The sequence below is a fragment of the Sinohyriopsis cumingii genome, chromosome 10 (assembly GCF_028554795.1).
Source record: "Sinohyriopsis cumingii isolate HCF-2022 chromosome 10, ASM2855479v2, whole genome shotgun sequence".
In the NCBI taxonomy this organism is placed as follows: domain Eukaryota; kingdom Metazoa; phylum Mollusca; class Bivalvia; order Unionida; family Unionidae; genus Sinohyriopsis; species Sinohyriopsis cumingii.
In genome coordinates, this window is record NC_142970.1 from 108,852,871 (window position 1) to 108,871,381 (window position 18,511).

The following is an 18,511-nucleotide window of genomic DNA, read 5'->3' on the forward strand; positions in this document are numbered from 1 at the left end:
ATGTGAGCAAGATAATGAGAAATTAGATCCGCGGTTTCAATCCGTAGATTGCAGCTTTGATTCGATGCAATACGAAGATATGTTTTTATTCCTACAGATTAAATTTTGTTCGTACAAAACATTGTATATTTATATCTAGCATTCCATAAGTAAAACAATTACCTACTACGTAGTCGAACTTCCATGTACATCACAAAAATTCACACAGCAATCATTTTTCTCGCCCAATATTTTAACGGGTCATTTTCGTATCTTTACAATGATTTAATCAGCAGCAGCAGGAAGAATCGTTACCATTATAGGTAGTGGTTTATACGTAATTTTAACAGCAGCCATAATGTTGGTAGTAGCAGCAGAAACACTAGTAGCATATGTAGACGTAATCGTTATTATGTCCATCGTACTAGCAATATAACTCCATTGGTAGTCGTCGTGGTATCAGTTTAAGTAGTGGTAGTAGAAGCAGTGTTGTACCAACCGTAACATTCACGAACCAACCTAAGAAATAGTCTGTATGTGAAGGGCCCGTGGCCAAATTGGATAAGGCGACAGACATCGGATAGGGAGACGGCAGGTTCGAATCCCTCTTGACCCACTAGAACAATATATTTTCCTCAAAACATAATTTCTATTTGGATATGTCGTGAATTGGATTAGTAGCAAGGAGTTAACGTTACCGTCACTTTTAAAACAATTCGGTTAGATTATTAAGGTTTTGATTTAGATTCGTTTTGTACTTGAGGGCACCACAACAAAAGTAGGATATTTAGTGCCAAGGCAATTGGAGCATAAAGGCACACAACAAACTTAGATCCTAATTCTGACAACTGTTAAACACATCGGATAAATATAACCTGTTCAGTAATTGACCAGAGATTGCAGTTTCGAAAATTCACCGTGATAAGTGGGACAAGATTTCTTTGGTTCGTTTCAGAGCTTCAGAAATATATTATCTTTCCACATTTATGTTTACATACGAGTTATTTGGATTCAAATTTGACGCTTGATATCAGCGCTGAAAGGATATGCTGCAATCCCGCTGTAACCCGCATGCAGCGATACTCAAACATGACAGTAAAGCAATAGCAAGTCTTACCATAGTCATAGTCGTAGAAGTATTACCAAAAGCACACCAATATACTCTCTAACAAACATTCATGACAAGGGCCCGTGGCCAAATTGGATAAGGCGCCTGACTACGGATCAGGAGATTGCAGGTTCGAGTCCTGCCGGGCTCAATATTAAAATTTTATCCACACCAAATAAAGTCTATAATTAAAAGCTGATTTTTATTATATTTACAGGTCTCGTTATTACTTTTATTCCCATTATATACCAATCAAAGGTATCTCGTATACTCCCAGAAAGTCTCCTCTGAGACTTTATCAAATCTTGTTACACATATCACTTCTAAATGATCTTGTACATGGGACCTGTTACCCTTCAATTAATTTTGTAAGACTTTTCAATTTAGTCACAGAATTTAAAGACGTTTTCATGAATTCTTTATTCTCATATTTCTCATCATCTTCATGAGCATAATTACAGTCCCAGTAGCAGTAATTGTAGTAGTAGCAAACACACTCAAATCCGTTGTGGACAGGTAACGAGTCTCTGGTCAACTGGATGTGATCCCTGACTACAGACTTCAGGTTCTGACATCTGAGATTAACCCAACTGATATCGACGCAATTTCTTGACGTTTGTGCATTAAATGAACTGTTATGATTTTAACATTTGGGACACTATAGTTTTTATTATCAAACGAGTCAAGTTATATATAGATGCTATGGATGAACAACCTCACGGAAGCAACTTTACTAAAAGATTTATCTAGCACTTTCTATAAACAGGTTAGAATTGTCACTTAAGGATAAGCCCTACACAAACAACAAAACACCCCGACTGATTTCTTGATCATAGTAACATTGAACAGGACTGATCGTTGTAAATCACATAAGCAGATACACACGACGTGCTGGAAGCATCCTTGGTCCGGGCCCAATTTGAATAATATGCTTGATTTGAACAAGGTGCCTGAAGATGGATCAGTAGATTGCAGCTTTGAGTCCAGTCCAGCATGTTATGTAGATCTATTTATTCCAGCATATGAAAATCGAAGATATAAAGATATTATCTAACAATCTACAAATGAATTGAAATCTCTTAAGATAATATTTTTGGAATAATACGACTACTTTACACTTGTGCACAGATAAACATAGTTCACATTAGATGTAGCAAAAAGCTTTTATCATAACTGCACTCGGCATCATCGCCGCTCAGTATCCCACTGATATAGATGTTCTATCCAATAGTCGATCTTTTGCATACGACATGCAACTCGGAGGTCAAGTCTCTTTGTTCAGAGCAATACGTTAGTTTCATACACGTATTCTCATTACTTTATTTCCATGACATCCTAAGGTCTATCCACTATATCTCTAGATCTTAATTACACTAAGCAGAATTGTTCGTAAAAATAATACAAATGCAAATACGAATCTTTACAAAATGTAAAAATGCCCATCCTTATTGGAGCACTTCCCTTGTCTAATATATAATTTCCGAGATGCTTAGTTTTTCACGACAAGTTCATCAATTTCATGGGTTAGTAAATCTTGCAGGCAGTCTGCAATTCCGTAATGCGTAAAAAGAAAGCATCAGTTTGGGAAACATAAATTATCCAAGTTAGTTATAAATTTAAATAGATAAACTTGTCACATAACATCTGATCTAGCCATTTGTAGTTGTCAAATCTGTTTCAGACCCGCAACTACGATTTTCATCATTTCGTTATCAACTGTAGCCGTATTGGTAGCTTTAATAAGGGTTATTCCATCAAACCATGTATTTTGGAGAATGGTTTGTACAACAACTACAACAAGGAAATGAACCCACACTAACCTATAAACCAATAAGTGTTTTCGTGAAGGGCCTGTGGCCAAATTGGATAAGGCGCCTGACTTCGGATCAGGAGACTGCAGGTTCGAGTCCTGCCGGGCTCGTTTGTTAAATCTTTTCCACTGCGTATTAAAATTCTTTGATTCTCAGCATCAACATACAGATAAATATCTCTATTGACATAAAACGTGCCAATAATGAGAACAAATTAGACTTTTAAATTTTGAAAAGAGACATAGTCAACTCTTTCTTTGCTTTTGATCATAAAATCGAATCTTCCATAGGATCGTTGTCATTGCCATTTCTTTCGTCTAAGTAACCTTTAATCCATCCATGTCATGGTAACGAATCTGATTTAGTCATGCAAATTCTGACCCTTCATGACAGTACCATTGCCATCACCATGCGAATTATCATCATCCGCAAAAGCAGTGCACTTGCAGAAGTGGCGATAGTAAAATCATCTCAATCCAAACATGAATAAGTGCACATGTGAGCAAGATAATGAGAAATTAGATCCGCGGTTTCAATCCGTAGATTGCAGGTTTGATTCGATGCAATACGAAGATATGTTTTTATTCCTACAGATTAAATTTTGTTCGTACAAAACATTGTATATTTATATCTAGCATTCCATAAGTAAAACAATTACCTACTACGTAGTCGAACTTCCATGTACATCACAAAAATTCACACAGCAATCATTTTTCTCGCCCAATATTTTAACGGGTCATTTTCGTATCTTTACAATGATTTAATCAGCAGCAGCAGGAAGAATCGTTACCATTATAGGTAGTGGTTTATACGTAATTTTAACAGCAGCCATAATGTTGGTAGTAGCAGCAGAAACACTAGTAGCATATGTAGACGTAATCGTTATTATGTCCATCGTACTAGCAATATAACTCCATTGGTAGTCGTCGTGGTATCAGTTTAAGTAGTGGTAGTAGAAGCAGTGTTGTACCAACCGTAACATTCACGAACCAACCTAAGAAATAGTCTGTATGTGAAGGGCCCGTGGCCAAATTGGATAAGGCGACAGACATCGGATAGGGAGACGGCAGGTTCGAATCCCTCTTGACCCACTAGAACAATATATTTTCCTCAAAACATAATTTCTATTTGGATATGTCGTGAATTGGATTAGTAGCAAGGAGTTAACGTTACCGTCACTTTTAAAACAATTCGGTTAGATTATTAAGGTTTTGATTTAGATTCGTTTTGTACTTGAGGGCACCACAACAAAAGTAGGATATTTAGTGCCAAGGCAATTGGAGCATAAAGGCACACAACAAACTTAGATCCTAATTCTGACAACTGTTAAACACATCGGATAAATATAACCTGTTCAGTAATTGACCAGAGATTGCAGTTTCGAAAATTCACCGTGATAAGTGGGACAAGATTTCTTTGGTTCGTTTCAGAGCTTCAGAAATATATTATCTTTCCACATTTATGTTTACATACGAGTTATTTGGATTCAAATTTGACGCTTGATATCAGCGCTGAAAGGATATGCTGCAATCCCGCTGTAACCCGCATGCAGCGATACTCAAACATGACAGTAAAGCAATAGCAAGTCTTACCATAGTCATAGTCGTAGAAGTATTACCAAAAGCACACCAATATACTCTCTAACAAACATTCATGACAAGGGCCCGTGGCCAAATTGGATAAGGCGCCTGACTACGGATCAGGAGATTGCAGGTTCGAGTCCTGCCGGGCTCAATATTAAAATTTTATCCACACCAAATAAAGTCTATAATTAAAAGCTGATTTTTATTATATTTACAGGTCTCGTTATTACTTTTATTCCCATTATATACCAATCAAAGGTATCTCGTATACTCCCAGAAAGTCTCCTCTGAGACTTTATCAAATCTTGTTACACATATCACTTCTAAATGATCTTGTACATGGGACCTGTTACCCTTCAATTAATTTTGTAAGACTTTTCAATTTAGTCACAGAATTTAAAGACGTTTTCATGAATTCTTTATTCTCATATTTCTCATCATCTTCATGAGCATAATTACAGTCCCAGTAGCAGTAATTGTAGTAGTAGCAAACACACTCAAATCCGTTGTGGACAGGTAACGAGTCTCTGGTCAACTGGATGTGATCCCTGACTACAGACTTCAGGTTCTGACATCTGAGATTAACCCAACTGATATCGACGCAATTTCTTGACGTTTGTGCATTAAATGAACTGTTATGATTTTAACATTTGGGACACTATAGTTTTTATTATCAAACGAGTCAAGTTATATATAGATGCTATGGATGAACAACCTCACGGAAGCAACTTTACTAAAAGATTTATCTAGCACTTTCTATAAACAGGTTAGAATTGTCACTTAAGGATAAGCCCTACACAAACAACAAAACACCCCGACTGATTTCTTGATCATAGTAACATTGAACAGGACTGATCGTTGTAAATCACATAAGCAGATACACACGACGTGCTGGAAGCATCCTTGGTCCGGGCCCAATTTGAATAATATGCTTGATTTGAACAAGGTGCCTGAAGATGGATCAGTAGATTGCAGCTTTGAGTCCAGTCCAGCATGTTATGTAGATCTATTTATTCCAGCATATGAAAATCGAAGATATAAAGATATTATCTAACAATCTACAAATGAATTGAAATCTCTTAAGATAATATTTTTGGAATAATACGACTACTTTACACTTGTGCACAGATAAACATAGTTCACATTAGATGTAGCAAAAAGCTTTTATCATAACTGCACTCGGCATCATCGCCGCTCAGTATCCCACTGATATAGATGTTCTATCCAATAGTCGATCTTTTGCATACGACATGCAACTCGGAGGTCAAGTCTCTTTGTTCAGAGCAATACGTTAGTTTCATACACGTATTCTCATTACTTTATTTCCATGACATCCTAAGGTCTATCCACTATATCTCTAGATCTTAATTACACTAAGCAGAATTGTTCGTAAAAATAATACAAATGCAAATACGAATCTTTACAAAATGTAAAAATGCCCATCCTTATTGGAGCACTTCCCTTGTCTAATATATAATTTCCGAGATGCTTAGTTTTTCACGACTAGTTCATCAATTTCAAGGGTTAGTAAATCTTGCAGGCAGTCTGCAATTCCGTAATGCGTAAAAAGAAAGCATCAGTTTGGGAAACATAAATTATCCAAGTTAGTTATAAATTTAAATAGATAAACTTGTCACATAACATCTGATCTAGCCATTTGTAGTTGTCAAATCTGTTTCAGACCCGCAGCTACGATTTTCATCATTTCGTTATCAACTGTAGCCGTATTGGTAGCTTTAATAAGGGTTATTCCATCAAACCATGTATTTTGGAGAATGGTTTGTACAACAACTACAACAAGGAAATGAACCCACACTAACCTATAAACCAATAAGTGTTTTCGTGAAGGGCCCGTGGCCAAATTGGATAAGGCGCCTGACTTCGGATCAGGAGACTGCAGGTTCGAGTCCTGCCGGGCTCGTTTGTTAAATCTTTTCCACTGCGTATTAAAATTCTTTGATTCTCAGCATCAACATACAGATAAATATCTATATTGACATAAAACGTGCCAATAATGAGAACAAATTAGACTTTTAAATTTTGAAAAGAGACATAGTCAACTCTTTCTTTGCTTTTGATCATAAAATCGAATCTTCCATAGGATCGTTGTCATTGCCATTTCTTTCGTCTAAGTAACCTTTAATCCATCCATCTCATGGTAACGAATCTGATTTAGTCATGCAAATTCTGACCCTTCATGACTGTACCATTGCCATCACCATGCGAATTATCATCATCCGCAAAAGCAGTGCACTTGCAGAAGTGGCGATAGTAAAATCATCTCAATCCAAACATGAATAAGTGCACATGTGAGCAAGATAATGAGAAATTAGATCCGCGGTTTCAATCCGTAGATTGCAGCTTTGATTCGATGCAATACGAAGATATGTTTTTATTCCTACAGATTAAATTTTGTTCGTACAAAACATTGTATATTTATATCTAGCATTCCATAAGTAAAACAATTATCTACTACGTAGTCGAACTTCCATGTACATCACAAAAATTCACACAGCAATCATTTTTCTCGCCCAATATTTTAACGGGTCATTTTCGTATCTTTACAATGATTTAATCAGCAGCAGCAGGAAGAATCGTTACCATTATAGGTAGTGGTTTATACGTAATTTTAACAGCAGCCATAATGTTGGTAGTAGCAGCAGAAACACTAGTAGCATATGTAGACGTAATCGTTATTATGTCCATCGTACTAGCAATATAACTCCATTGGTAGTCGTCGTGGTATCAGTTTAAGTAGTGGTAGTAGAAGCAGTGTTGTACCAACCGTAACATTCACGAACCAACCTAAGAAATAGTCTGTATGTGAAGGGCCCGTGGCCAAATTGGATAAGGCGACAGACATCGGATAGGGAGACGGCAGGTTCGAATCCCTCTTGACCCACTAGAACAATATATTTTCCTCAAAACATAATTTCTATTTGGATATGTCGTGAATTGGATTAGTAGCAAGGAGTTAACGTTACCGTCACTTTTAAAACAATTCGGTTAGATTATTAAGGTTTTGATTTAGATTCGTTTTGTACTTGAGGGCACCACAACAAAAGTAGGATATTTAGTGCCAAGGCAATTGGAGCATAAAGGCACACAACAAACTTAGATCCTAATTCTGACAACTGTTAAACACATCGGATAAATATAACCTGTTCAGTAATTGACCAGAGATTGCAGTTTCGAAAATTCACCGTGATAAGTGGGACAAGATTTCTTTGGTTCGTTTCAGAGCTTCAGAAATATATTATCTTTCCACATTTATGTTTACATACGAGTTATTTGGATTCAAATTTGACGCTTGATATCAGCGCTGAAAGGATATGCTGCAATCCCGCTGTAACCCGCATGCAGCGATACTCAAACATGACAGTAAAGCAATAGCAAGTCTTACCATAGTCATAGTCGTAGAAGTATTACCAAAAGCACACCAATATACTCTCTAACAAACATTCATGACAAGGGCCCGTGGCCAAATTGGATAAGGCGCCTGACTACGGATCAGGAGATTGCAGGTTCGAGTCCTGCCGGGCTCAATATTAAAATTTTATCCACACCAAATAAAGTCTATAATTAAAAGCTGATTTTTATTATATTTACAGGTCTCGTTATTACTTTTATTCCCATTATATACCAATCAAAGGTATCTCGTATACTCCCAGAAAGTCTCCTCTGAGACTTTATCAAATCTTGTTACACATATCACTTCTAAATGATCTTGTACATGGGACCTGTTACCCTTCAATTAATTTTGTAAGACTTTTCAATTTAGTCACAGAATTTAAAGACGTTTTCATGAATTCTTTATTCTCATATTTCTCATCATCTTCATGAGCATAATTACAGTCCCAGTAGCAGTAATTGTAGTAGTAGCAAACACACTCAAATCCGTTGTGGACAGGTAACGAGTCTCTGGTCAACTGGATGTGATCCCTGACTACAGACTTCAGGTTCTGACATCTGAGATTAACCCAACTGATATCGACGCAATTTCTTGACGTTTGTGCATTAAATGAACTGTTATGATTTTAACATTTGGGACACTATAGTTTTTATTATCAAACGAGTCAAGTTATATATAGATGCTATGGATGAACAACCTCACGGAAGCAACTTTACTAAAAGATTTATCTAGCACTTTCTATAAACAGGTTAGAATTGTCACTTAAGGATAAGCCCTACACAAACAACAAAACACCCCGACTGATTTCTTGATCATAGTAACATTGAACAGGACTGATCGTTGTAAATCACATAAGCAGATACACACGACGTGCTGGAAGCATCCTTGGTCCGGGCCCAATTTGAATAATATGCTTGATTTGAACAAGGTGCCTGAAGATGGATCAGTAGATTGCAGCTTTGAGTCCAGTCCAGCATGTTATGTAGATCTATTTATTCCAGCATATGAAAATCGAAGATATAAAGATATTATCTAACAATCTACAAATGAATTGAAATCTCTTAAGATAATATTTTTGGAATAATACGACTACTTTACACTTGTGCACAGATAAACATAGTTCACATTAGATGTAGCAAAAAGCTTTTATCATAACTGCACTCGGCATCATCGCCGCTCAGTATCCCACTGATATAGATGTTCTATCCAATAGTCGATCTTTTGCATACGACATGCAACTCGGAGGTCAAGTCTCTTTCTTCAGAGCAATACGTTAGTTTCATACACGTATTCTCATTACTTTATTTCCATGACATCCTAAGGTCTATCCACTATATCTCTAGATCTTAATTACACTAAGCAGAATTGTTCGTAAAAATAATACAAATGCAAATACGAATCTTTACAAAATGTAAAAATGCCCATCCTTATTGGAGCACTTCCCTTGTCTAATATATAATTTCCGAGATGCTTAGTTTTTCACGACAAGTTCATCAATTTCAAGGGTTAGTAAATCTTGCAGGCAGTCTGCAATTCCGTAATGCGTAAAAAGAAAGCATCAGTTTGGGAAACATAAATTATCCAAGTTAGTTATAAATTTAAATAGATAAACTTGTCACATAACATCTGATCTAGCCATTTGTAGTTGTCAAATCTGTTTCAGACCCGCAACTACGATTTTCATCATTTCGTTATCAACTGTAGCCGTATTGGTAGCTTTAACAAGGGTTATTCCATCAAAGCATGTATTTTGGAGAATGGTTTGTACAACAACTACAACAAGGAAATGAACCCACACTAACCTATAAACCAATAAGTGTTTTCGTGAAGGGCCCGTGGCCAAATTGGATAAGGCGCCTGACTTCGGATCAGGAGACTGCAGGTTCGAGTCCTGCCGGGCTCGTTTGTTAAATCTTTTCCACTGCGTATTAAAATTCTTTGATTCTCAGCATCAACATACAGATAAATATCTCTATTGACATAAAACGTGCCAATAATGAGAACAAATTAGACTTTTAAATTTTTTGAAAAGAGACATAGTCAACTCTTTCTTTGTTTTTTGATCATAAAATCGAATCTTCCATAGGATCGTTGTCATTGCCATTTTCTTTCGTCTAAGTAACCTTTAATCCATCCATCTCATGGTAACGAATCTGATTTAGTCATGCAAATTCTGACCCTTCATGACTGTACCATTGCCATCACCATGCGAATTATCATCATCCGCAAAAGCAGTGCACTTGCAGAAGTGGCGATAGTAAAATCATCTCAATCCAAACATGAATAAGTGCACATGTGAGCAAGATAATGAGAAATTAGATCCGCGGTTTCAATCCGTAGATTGCAGCTTTGATTCGATGCAATGCGAAGATATGTTTTTATTCCTACACATTAAATTTTGTTCGTACAAAACATTGTATATTTATATCTAGCATTCCATAAGTAAAACAATTACCTACTACGTAGTCGAACTTCCATGTACATCACAAAAATTCACACAGCAATCATTTTTCTCGCCCAATATTTTAACGGGTCATTTTCGTATCTTTACAATGATTTAATCAGCAGCAGCAGGAAGAATCGTTACCATTATAGGTAGTGGTTTATACGTAATTTTAACAGCAGCCATAATGTTGGTAGTAGCAGCAGAAACACTAGTAGCATATGTAGACGTAATCGTTATTATGTCCATCGTACTAGCAATATAACTCCATTGGTAGTCGTCGTGGTATCAGTTTAAGTAGTGGTAGTAGAAGCAGTGTTGTACCAACCGTAACATTCACGAACCAACCTAAGAAATAGTCTGTATGTGAAGGGCCCGTGGCCAAATTGGATAAGGCGACAGACATCGGATAGGGAGACGGCAGGTTCGAATCCCTCTTAACCCACTAGAACAATATATTTTCCTCAAAACATAATTTCTATTTGGATATGTCGTGAATTGGATTAGTAGCAAGGAGTTAACGTTACCGTCACTTTTTAAAACAATTCGGTTAGATTATTAAGGTTTTGATTTAGATTCGTTTTGTACTTGAGGGCACCACAACAAAAGTAGGATATTTAGTGCCAAGGCAATTGGAGCATAAAGGCACACAACAAACTTAGATCCTAATTCTGACAACTGTTAAACACATCGGATAAATATAACCTGTTCAGTAATTGACCAGAGATTGCAGTTTCGAAAATTCACCGTGATAAGTGGGACAAGATTTCTTTGGTTCGTTTCAGAGCTTCAGAAATATATTATCTTTCCACATTTATGTTTACATACGAGTTATTTGGATTCAAATTTGACGCTTGATATCAGCGCTGAAAGGATATGCTGCAATCCCGCTGTAACCCGCATGCAGCGATACTCAAACATGACAGTAAAGCAATAGCAAGTCTTACCATAGTCATAGTCGTAGAAGTATTACCAAAAGCACACCAATATACTCTCTAACAAACATTCATGACAAGGGCCCGTGGCCAAATTGGATAAGGCGCCTGTGAGAAGGAAAACACGTTTGATGATCGCTCCATTATGTCGAGATCAATGAGATTTGGGGTTATATCACTTATTTATAAAAATAAGGGGGATAATAGAAGATTGCAAAATTGGCGTCCTATCAGTTTACTTAATGTAGATTATAAAATTTTGGCAAGGATTTTGTCTACACGTTTAAAAATGGTATTACCCAAAATTATTTCTCAAACTCAGACATGTTGTATAGTTGGGAGAGATATTGCTGATACTATAGTCACTGTAAGAGATATTATAGATATGGTTGAGAGAGACAATCTTGAGGGATATATCTTAAAAATTGATCAAGAAAAAGCGTTTGACAGAGTTTGCCACTCATATTTGATTTCTGTTTTACGAAAGTTCGGTTTTGGTGACAATTTTATTCAGTGGATAAAGATATTTTATAATGAAATTAAAAGTAGTGTTAAATGCAATGGTCATCTAACGAAACCCTTTTTAATTAAAAATTCAGTCAGACAAGGTTGTCCTATATCAGCAATGTTATATGTATTAGCAGCAGAACCCTTAGGACTCGCTATCAAAGCAAATCCCACTATCAAAGGTATTCCACTCCCACTGTCTAGTAATACAAGTAAAGTTTTTCAACATGCAGATGATACAACCTTGACATTAGCGGACACACAATCCATTAATCAATCTTTTAATGTACTTGACTTGTATTGTAAAGGATCTGGTGCAAAGGTGAACAAGGAAAAGACAGAACTTCTGTGTATTGGATCTGGTAAACTTACTGATGATTATTGCAAACAATTACAAATTCAAATGTGTGATCACGTCATCTTAATTTTGGGAGCTTATGTTGGAAAATGTGCAAAGTTATGTGAGCAACTGAACTGGAATGATAGATTGTCTAAAATTAAAAACTTATTACAACTGTGGTCACAGAGATATTTGACAATACAAGGAAAAGTAACAGTTGTTAATAACTTATTAGTTTCTAGAGTATTGTACATAGTGTCAGTTCAGCCTCTTCCTGATATGATTGCTGATGAATTGAAGCAATTATTTCTCAGATTTATCTGGTCAGGAAAGTCCCATTTGGTTCACTATTATACAATAATTGGTGATAAGCGAAATGGCGGACTACAGTTAACTGATATAAAGATGAAAATGTATGCATTCAGACTAAAATTTTTAAAAAGATACTTTGATGTGAATTGCCATGCTATGTGGAAAAATACCTTTGATCACTTTTTATCTACTGTCCTGAACATGAGGTTGACCAAAGAGTTGTTTCTCATGTCTTTAAATAAGCAACAATTGAATACCCTACCTATATTTTACAGAGAAATGTTTCATGCATGGGAAAAACTTAGAAATAATATCGATACAAATATTGATGTGAGGAATGTTTTTGAACAACCTCTCTTTTTAAATCCTAATATTACATGTGCTGGTAAAACGTTGTTTTTCGCAGAATTTATAGAAGCAGGAATTGTTCGTGTTCAGGATATTACATATGAATTTGTACCTGGAATACTACCTTATAGAGCTATTCAAGAAATGATATACAAATCAAATTCTGAGATCAAAACAGATAAGATAAAAAAAGACTATAATTGCATAATAGAAAGTATACCATTAGGCTGGAGAAATATTGTTGCAACAGAGCCAAAACCCACTGTAACCAATGGGAGAAATAATATGTTTCTCAGAGTTGATACAAAATTATATGACCTCTGTTTATGTACAACACAACTATTTTACAAGCTTTTATGTACGTTGATTTTTCAAGAACCAGCTTCTGTTTCCTTTTGGAGTAAGATATTTAGTTTGGAAAAGCATAAATACTGGAAATTGATACACCTACCTTTCAAGACCCCAGATTGTATAGATTTGGATTACAGAATAATGCACAATCGAATATTTACAAAAGAGAGACTAAAATACTATGGCAAAATTGATAATGACTTATGTCCAGTGTGCCAGTTGGAAACAGAGGATTTATTTCACATGTTTTTGAAATGTCCTGAATTAAGCTCTTTTAAGAATTATATTGTATATATAGTTGAGATTCTTTTTAAAAATTGTAGAGTTGGTGTTCTCAATAGCACTTCTTTTGAACAAATGCTCATGATAGGATATAACAAAGAAACAAAATCAGTAAATAGTTATTTTTTGAACTACATTCTGAGCGTTGCTCGATTGTGCATTTACAAAAGAAGAAACATTATGTCTTTATTAGGGAAACAAATAGACATCGAAAGATTGTTCCAATATTTGACTAGAAAATATATATTATATGCGTATCAACATTACAAACACAAAAATCAGACTTTGATTACGAAGTATTTTGTAAAAGATAATCCTTTAATGAGAATAGAAGAGGATAAAGTGTTTATTACATTGTAGAATCATTGTTTTGTACTATAGGATTACAAAATAAAATTTTAGAATCATTGTTCTGTAATATAGCTTAACAAAATACTGTTGTAGAATCATTGTTTTGTAATATAGCATTACAAAATACTATTGTAGAACCATTATTTTGTAATATAGCATTACAAACTACTATGTACATACTGACTGTATATTTTTAACTTATATACTGTACAAAGCGTTTTTTAAATAAAGAAAGAAAAAAAAAAAAAAAAAGGCGCCTGACTACGGATCAGGAGATTGCAGGTTCGAGTCCTGCCGGGCTCAATATTAAAATTTTATCCACACCAAATAAAGTCTATAATTAAAAGCTGATTTTTATTATATTTACAGGTCTCGTTATTACTTTTATTCCCATTATATACCAATCAAAGGTATCTCGTATACTCCCAGAAAGTCTCCTCTAAGACTTTATCAAATCTTGTTACACATATCACTTCTAAATGATCTTGTACATGGGACCTGTTACCCTTCAATTAATTTTGTAAGACTTTTCAATTTAGTCACAGAATTTAAAGACGTTTTCATGAATTCTTTATTCTCATATTTCTCATCATCTTCATGAGCATAATTACAGTCCCAGTAGCAGTAATTGTAGTAGTAGCAAACACACTCAAATCCGTTGTGGACAGGTAACGAGTCTCTGGTCAACTGGATGTGATCCCTGACTACAGACTTCAGGTTCTGACATCTGAGATTAACCCAACTGATATCGACGCAATTTCTTGACGTTTGTGCATTAAATGAACTGTTATGATTTTAACATTTGGGACACTATAGTTTTTATTATCAAACGAGTCAAGTTATATATAGATGCTATGGATGAACAACCTCACGGAAGCAACTTTACTAAAAGATTTATCTAGCACTTTCTATAAACAGGTTAGAATTGTCACTTAAGGATAAGCCCTACACAAACAACAAAACACCCCGACTGATTTCTTGATCATAGTAACATTGAACAGGACTGATCGTTGTAAATCACATAAGCAGATACACACGACGTGCTGGAAGCATCCTTGGTCCGGGCCCAATTTGAATAATATGCTTGATTTGAACAAGGTGCCTGAAGATGGATCAGTAGATTGCAGCTTTGAGTCCAGTCCAGCATGTTATGTAGATCTATTTATTCCAGCATATGAAAATCGAAGATATAAAGATATTATCTAACAATCTACAAATGAATTGAAATCTCTTAAGATAATATTTTTGGAATAATACGACTACTTTACACTTGTGCACAGATAAACATAGTTCACATTAGATGTAGCAAAAAGCTTTTATCATAACTGCACTCGGCATCATCGCCGCTCAGTATCCCACTGATATAGATGTTCTATCCAATAGTCGATCTTTTGCATACGACATGCAACTCGGAGGTCAAGCCTCTTTGTTCAGAGCAATACGTTAGTTTCATACACGTATTCTCATTACTTTATTTCCATGACATCCTAAGGTCTATCCACTATATCTCTAGATCTTAATTACACTAAGCAGAATTGTTCGTAAAAATAATACAAATGCAAATACGAATCTTTACAAAATGTAAAAATGCCCATCCTTATTGGAGCACTTCCCTTGTCTAATATATAATTTCCGAGATGCTTAGTTTTTCACGACAAGTTCATCAATTTCAAGGGTTAGTAAATCTTGCAGGCAGTCTGCAATTCCGTAATGCGTAAAAAGAAAACATCAGTTTGGGAAACATAAATTATCCAAGTTAGTTATAAATTTAAATAGATAAACTTGTCACATAACATCTGATCTAGCCATTTGTAGTTGTCAAATCTGTTTCAGACCCGCAACTACGATTTTCATCATTTCGTTATCAACTGTAGCCGTATTGGTAGCTTTAACAAGGGTTATTCCATCAAAGCATGTATTTTGGAGAATGGTTTGTACAACAACTACAACAAGGAAATGAACCCACACTAACCTATAAACCAATAAGTGTTTTCGTGAAGGGCCCGTGGCCAAATTGGATAAGGCGCCTGACTTCGGATCAGGAGACTGCAGGTTCGAGTCCTGCCGGGCTCGTTTGTTAAATCTTTTCCACTGCGTATTAAAATTCTTTGATTCTCAGCATCAACATACAGATAAATATCTCTATTGACATAAAACGTGCCAATAATGAGAACAAATTAGACTTTTAAATTTTGAAAAGAGACATAGTCAACTCTTTCTTTGCTTTTGATCATAAAATCGAATCTTCCATAGGATCGTTGTCATTGCCATTTCTTTCGTCTAAGTAACCTTTAATCCATCCATGTCATGGTAACGAATCTGATTTAGTCATGCAAATTCTGACCCTTCATGACTGTACCATTGCCATCACCATGCGAATTATCATCATCCGCAAAAGCAGTGCACTTGCAGAAGTGGCGATAGTAAAATCATCTCAATCCAAACATGAATAAGTGCACATGTGAGCAAGATAATGAGAAATTAGATCCGCGGTTTCAATCCGTAGATTGCAGCTTTGATTCGATGCAATACGAAGATATGTTTTTATTCCTACAGATTAAATTTTGTTCGTACAAAACATTGTATATTTATATCTAGCATTCCATAAGTAAAACAATTACCTACTACGTAGTCGAACTTCCATGTACATCACAAAAATTCACACAGCAATCATTTTTCTCGCCCAATATTTTAACGGGTCATTTTCGTATCTTTACAATGATTTAATCAGCAGCAGCAGGAAGAATCGTTACCATTATAGGTAGTGGTTTATACGTAATTTTAACAGCAGCCATAATGTTGGTAGTAGCAGCAGAAACACTAGTAGCATATGTAGACGTAATCGTTATTATGTCCATCGTACTAGCAATATAACTCCATTGGTAGTCGTCGTGGTATCAGTTTAAGTAGTGGTAGTAGAAGCAGTGTTGTACCAACCGTAACATTCACGAACCAACCTAAGAAATAGTCTGTATGTGAAGGGCCCGTGGCCAAATTGGATAAGGCGACAGACATCGGATAGGGAGACGGCAGGTTCGAATCCCTCTTGACCCACTAGAACAATATATTTTCCTCAAAACATAATTTCTATTTGGATATGTCGTGAATTGGATTAGTAGCAAGGAGTTAACGTTACCGTCACTTTTAAAACAATTCGGTTAGATTATTAAGGTTTTGATTTAGATTCGTTTTGTACTTGAGGGCACCACAACAAAAGTAGGATATTTAGTGCCAAGGCAATTGGAGCATAAAGGCACACAACAAACTTAGATCCTAATTCTGACAACTGTTAAACACATCGGATAAATATAACCTGTTCAGTAATTGACCAGAGATTGCAGTTTCGAAAATTCACCGTGATAAGTGGGACAAGATTTCTTTGGTTCGTTTCAGAGCTTCAGAAATATATTATCTTTCCACATTTATGTTTACATACGAGTTATTTGGATTCAAATTTGACGCTTGATATCAGCGCTGAAAGGATATGCTGCAATCCCGCTGTAACCCGCATGCAGCGATACTCAAACATGACAGTAAAGCAATAGCAAGTCTTACCATAGTCATAGTCGTAGAAGTATTACCAAAAGCACACCAATATACTCTCTAACAAACATTCATGACAAGGGCCCGTGGCCAAATTGGATAAGGCGCCTGACTACGGATCAGGAGATTGCAGGTTCGAGTCCTGCCGGGCTCAATATTAAAATTTTATCCACACCAAATAAAGTCTATAATTAAAAGCTGATTTTTATTATATTTACAGGTCTCGTTATTACTTTTATTCCCATTATATACCAATCAAAGGTATCTCGTATACTCCCAGAAAGTCTCCTCTGAGACTTTATCAAATCTTGTTACACATATCACTTCTAAATGATCTTGTACATGGGACCTGTTACCCTTCAATTAATTTTGTAAGACTTTTCAATTTAGTCACAGAATTTAAAGACGTTTTCATGAATTCTTTATTCTCATATTTCTCATCATCTTCATGAGCATAATTACAGTCCCAGTAGCAGTAATTGTAGTAGTAGCAAACACACTCAAATCCGTTGTGGACAGGTAACGAGTCTCTGGTCAACTGGATGTGATCCCTGACTACAGACTTCAGGTTCTGACATCTGAGATTAACCCAACTGATATCGACGCAATTTCTTGACGTTTGTGCATTAAATGAACTGTTATGATTTTAACATTTGGGACACTATAGTTTTTATTATCAAACGAGTCAAGTTATATATAGATGCTATGGATGAACAACCTCACGGAAGCAACTTTACTAAAAGATTTATCTAGCACTTTCTATAAACAGGTTAGAATTGTCACTTAAGGATAAGCCCTACACAAACAACAAAACACCCCGACTGATTTCTTGATCATAGTAACATTGAACAGGACTGATCGTTGTAAATCACATAAGCAGATACACACGACGTGCTGGAAGCATCCTTGGTCCGGGCCCAATTTGAATAATATGCTTGATTTGAACAAGGTGCCTGAAGATGGATCAGTAGATTGCAGCTTTGAGTCCAGTCCAGCATGTTATGTAGATCTATTTATTCCAGCATATGAAAATCGAAGATATAAAGATATTATCTAACAATCTACAAATGAATTGAAATCTCTTAAGATAATATTTTTGGAATAATACGACTACTTTACACTTGTGCACAGATAAACATAGTTCACATTAGATGTAGCAAAAAGCTTTTATCATAACTGCACTCGGCATCATCGCCGCTCAGTATC

The 18,511-nt window shown here is 35.7% G+C and overlaps 8 non-coding genes across 8 annotated transcripts; all 8 read left to right on the plus strand.

Moving 5' to 3' along the window:
- The first annotated feature begins 1,164 nt into the window (after nucleotides 1-1,164).
- Trnar-acg (transfer RNA arginine (anticodon ACG)) lies at nucleotides 1,165-1,238 on the plus strand. The gene has a single exon. It is a non-coding gene; the product is annotated as a tRNA-Arg (tRNA).
- A 1,696-nt stretch (nucleotides 1,239-2,934) lies between these two features.
- On the plus strand, nucleotides 2,935-3,008 carry Trnar-ucg (transfer RNA arginine (anticodon UCG)). Its single transcript has one exon. It is a non-coding gene; the product is annotated as a tRNA-Arg (tRNA).
- Nucleotides 3,009-4,558: 1,550 nt separating this feature from the next.
- On the plus strand, nucleotides 4,559-4,632 carry Trnar-acg (transfer RNA arginine (anticodon ACG)). The gene has a single exon. It is a non-coding gene; the product is annotated as a tRNA-Arg (tRNA).
- Nucleotides 4,633-6,328: 1,696 nt separating this feature from the next.
- Nucleotides 6,329-6,402, plus strand: Trnar-ucg (transfer RNA arginine (anticodon UCG)). Its single transcript has one exon. It is a non-coding gene; the product is annotated as a tRNA-Arg (tRNA).
- A 1,550-nt stretch (nucleotides 6,403-7,952) lies between these two features.
- Trnar-acg (transfer RNA arginine (anticodon ACG)) lies at nucleotides 7,953-8,026 on the plus strand. The gene has a single exon. It is a non-coding gene; the product is annotated as a tRNA-Arg (tRNA).
- Nucleotides 8,027-9,722: 1,696 nt separating this feature from the next.
- Nucleotides 9,723-9,796, plus strand: Trnar-ucg (transfer RNA arginine (anticodon UCG)). Its single transcript has one exon. It is a non-coding gene; the product is annotated as a tRNA-Arg (tRNA).
- Nucleotides 9,797-15,761: 5,965 nt separating this feature from the next.
- Trnar-ucg (transfer RNA arginine (anticodon UCG)) lies at nucleotides 15,762-15,835 on the plus strand. The gene has a single exon. It is a non-coding gene; the product is annotated as a tRNA-Arg (tRNA).
- A 1,550-nt stretch (nucleotides 15,836-17,385) lies between these two features.
- Nucleotides 17,386-17,459, plus strand: Trnar-acg (transfer RNA arginine (anticodon ACG)). The gene has a single exon. It is a non-coding gene; the product is annotated as a tRNA-Arg (tRNA).
- Nucleotides 17,460-18,511: the final 1,052 nt, after the last annotated feature.